Source organism: Zea mays, chromosome 9, assembly GCF_902167145.1.
Source record: "Zea mays cultivar B73 chromosome 9, Zm-B73-REFERENCE-NAM-5.0, whole genome shotgun sequence".
Taxonomy (NCBI): Eukaryota; Viridiplantae; Streptophyta; class Magnoliopsida; order Poales; family Poaceae; genus Zea; species Zea mays.
This window is the reverse complement of record NC_050104.1, coordinates 128,211,739-128,215,120: the sequence shown is the minus strand read 5'-3', so window position 1 is coordinate 128,215,120 and position 3,382 is coordinate 128,211,739. Positions and strand designations below refer to the sequence as shown.

Sequence of the window (3,382 nt, the reverse complement as noted above, 5' to 3'; positions counted from 1 at the left end):
AAAGCACAGGAGTGTCTGTTCCAGGGTACCGAGTCGCTCTCGAGCAACAGACGACAGGCTTTGATGGAACATCTTCCACCTGATATGCAGGGACAGGTGTGATTACTCTAAATTATTATTTTATTTCAATATAGTAATGTTTATATGAATCTAGTGATTAAAGTGTTTCATGTGCAGGATGTTAACGAGACTCGAGAGGAGGAGGCGAGGGGTGAGGATGCGGCCGATTACGATGCGGCCGATGCAGACTATGAGCAGGAAGATGATGCTGGAGGTGGAACTGGAGATGGGTGGTCTTCCGATGGTGGTCAGTTTGAGGGTGCAGGGTCAGCAGGCGGATGGGACTCATGGCCTAGCAGTGATGCTGGAGCTTCTAGTGGTGGAGGGTCTTCTCAGGCACGGAAGTCGAGGAAAACACATTGGGTGCCTCCTCCTAAAGTTCCTGCTCGTGAGGAGGATAAGATTCTGATCGTACCGTGTGGCGACGAGTGAGTTGATTCTAATCTTAAATATTTGTTCATACATTATATGAAATTTGTTAATGCTTCTTTTGTACAATGTGGTTGCAGGTCTTGGATTGATGCATCTTTTCAAGGTCAAGGACGTCGCACACAGGTGATAAAGTTTTGGGAAGTATATGCAAATATCTCTGGTCTGGTGTAGTGATGGAGAAAGGCGTTGAGGTGCCTTGTATGTCTTGGGATCAGTACGGGCTCGCGTTCAATGCGGAACATAGGAATGCCCAAGGTGCTGTGTGGCATGAGTTCCGGGTATGTTCTCTAGCCCAACTTGAATTGATTCAACTATACAATGTGCTAAAAATCTTGTTTCTTGTTTTTTCAGAAACGTTACAGGTTGCCTGAAAATGGAAGTATGAACGATCATGCACGGATCGTTTTTAACAAGAGCGCGACTACCTTGGTTAGGGATCAGATGTATTATGCTCGGATCCAGGTCACTTCTGATTACATATTAAGGCAGGAAGGACGTCGGCCACGTTCCAAAAGTGAGGCACCAAACAAATACTTAACCAAAGAAGAATATCTTGAGGTAAATTGTTTTTATCCTAATTCATGTCCAAGTGTTAGTACTAACAATACATTGGATCGAAATAAAGTTTTCAGACTCGGTGCCATGGATGGCATCAAATGAGGCTGGTTGGCGGGCTGTATGCAAATATTGGGCAACAGATGGATTTAAAGGTGTTTCATTGAGAAACAGCTCAAATCGTGGGCATGATGTTCACCACAGATATGGTGGTGATGGCCACGTTCGTTTGGCAAAGCGCATGGTAAGTGTAATTTATGGTCGTGCATATCATGAATCTTCTATGTGTTTTATGTTATTTTCTTTTGCCTGTAGGAAGCTAGTTCTGGTGTTACGCCGAGTGATGTTCAGTTTTACCTTAGAGGTCACAGGGGGTCGGATCCTACAAATCCAGAACAGTTGTGTTCTCAGTCAGCTGCTGAGCGTGTGGTGAGACTTTCGCAACTAGTTACAATGCACTTCTATTCTAAGAGTCGAGAAAAATATAACTGCATTGTTTATTATTTGTCAGGCCTCATATGGTGCTTCCATGATGTCGGAGCATGGGCAAGACTATGATTGGATGAATCAGCCTATCGATCCTCAGGTTGTGTATGCTAGTGGAGGCGGAAAACCTCATGGACGGTGAGTTTGCTATTATTAATTGGTCGATTTGATCTTTTCTAACATGATGTGTTACGTGTTTAACTTCTTTCTATTTTTTGTAGTTACCCCATGTTTGGTAGTGTTATCGACTCGACTCAGGTGAGGCCTGAAAGGTCTCGCCCATCGAGGTCGTCTAGCCGTGGTCCTCGCTCTAGTACCCAAGGAAACGCCGAGCTGATCCGGGTGCAGGAAGCTTTGAGGCGGCAGGAGGAGTATAACAAGCAACAACAAGAGTACTGGGCTGCTCAATTTGCACGACAACAGGAGATGATGCAGGTAATTAGATCCTCGTGAGCCTCTACTATAATTGGAGCACACATTTTCTAATATATCCTCGTAACATAGCTTTCAATTTCTTTCAGCAAATAGCACTAGGGCAACGTCCAGATTTTTCAGCGATGACTATGCCACCTCCTCCACCTATCCCGCAGTTTGTACCGACTCCACAATTTAGTTGGCCCACACCTGCACCTCAGGTTATATTACTTGACTTTTTCTTTTGACGTTGCATAACAAGAATTTAACTACTAACACATTTTTTTGAATGTTGTAGGTCCCTCCAGGAAACTTGCTAACTCCGGGAAATGAGGACTCTGAAGATGCGGTCGCTTCTTTTGTGGACGGTCTTCTAAACAGCGGAGGAGCTAGCGGATCAAATCAACCCCCTCCATTTGATCAACCTCCTCCATTTGAGTAGCCTGTCTCCTTGTGTTTTTCTCGTACAATGGACTTGTGAACTTGTGGTATTGTGAACTTGTGAACTTGTGCTATTGTGAACTTGTGAACTTGTGAACTTGTGGACATGTGAACTTGTGAACTTGTGCTTTAATTTGTGGACGGGTAAACTTTTTGTCAATTTAATTGTGTGTTTCATGTGAAACGATGAATTATGGATATTTGTGTGGTATTGTATGTGATTCTGGATGAATTATTGGAAACTGGATATTGTATGAGATTGAATTTGTGTGGTTGTTTGTAAAACAAAAAGCAGGAAAATTCTGTTTCTCTGTTTTCTAATTACTTCCGACGGCCACCTATTTCCGACGGCCCCGTCGGAAATAAGTCGTGACTGCGTCATGCGCCGGCGGCTGGCCGTCTGCGGGGCCCACCTCGCTTAATTTCCGATGGCCCCACCCTGGCCGTCGGAAATAAACTTACTTCCGACGGCCCCGTCGAAAGCGCGGGTACTTCCGACTGGGTATCCCTTACGGCGTTACTTCCGACGGGACCCGCCTTAAGCCGTCGGAAGTAACTACTTCCGACGGTTCAGGACTTATTTCCGACGGTTTAGGCCGTCGGAAACTGGGCGTTTTCCTCACTACCGGAATCAATATCTTCGCCGAGTGCCGGAAGCACTCGGCGAAGCCCTAAAAACACTCGGCAAAGGCTTTGCCGAGTGTAACACTCGGCAAAGAAGGCTCGGCAAACAGTACATCGGCAAAGACTTCTTTGCCGAGTACTTTTTCTCGGGCACTCGGCGAAGATCTTTGCCGAGTGTCAGGGAGCACTCGGCAAAGAAAAGCGACCGTTACGGCGCCGGTTGACGGAGACGGCGGCTTTGCCGAGTGTCACAGTTGACACTCGGCAACGAAGATATCTTTGCCGAGTGTCCTCCTGGTCGCACTCGGCAAAGCCGCCTTCTTTGCCGAGTGTCGTTTGGTACACTCGGCAAAGAGCCCGCCAGGGAGGG

The 3,382-nt window shown here is 46.3% G+C and overlaps 1 long non-coding RNA gene across 1 annotated transcript; it reads left to right on the top strand.

Moving 5' to 3' along the window:
• The first annotated feature begins 1,015 nt into the window (after nucleotides 1-1,015).
• Nucleotides 1,016-1,398, top strand: LOC118473390 (uncharacterized). The gene is made up of 3 exons (XR_004852757.1): nucleotides 1,016-1,050; nucleotides 1,118-1,291; nucleotides 1,363-1,398. It is a non-coding gene; the product is annotated as an uncharacterized lncRNA (long non-coding RNA).
• Nucleotides 1,399-3,382: the final 1,984 nt, after the last annotated feature.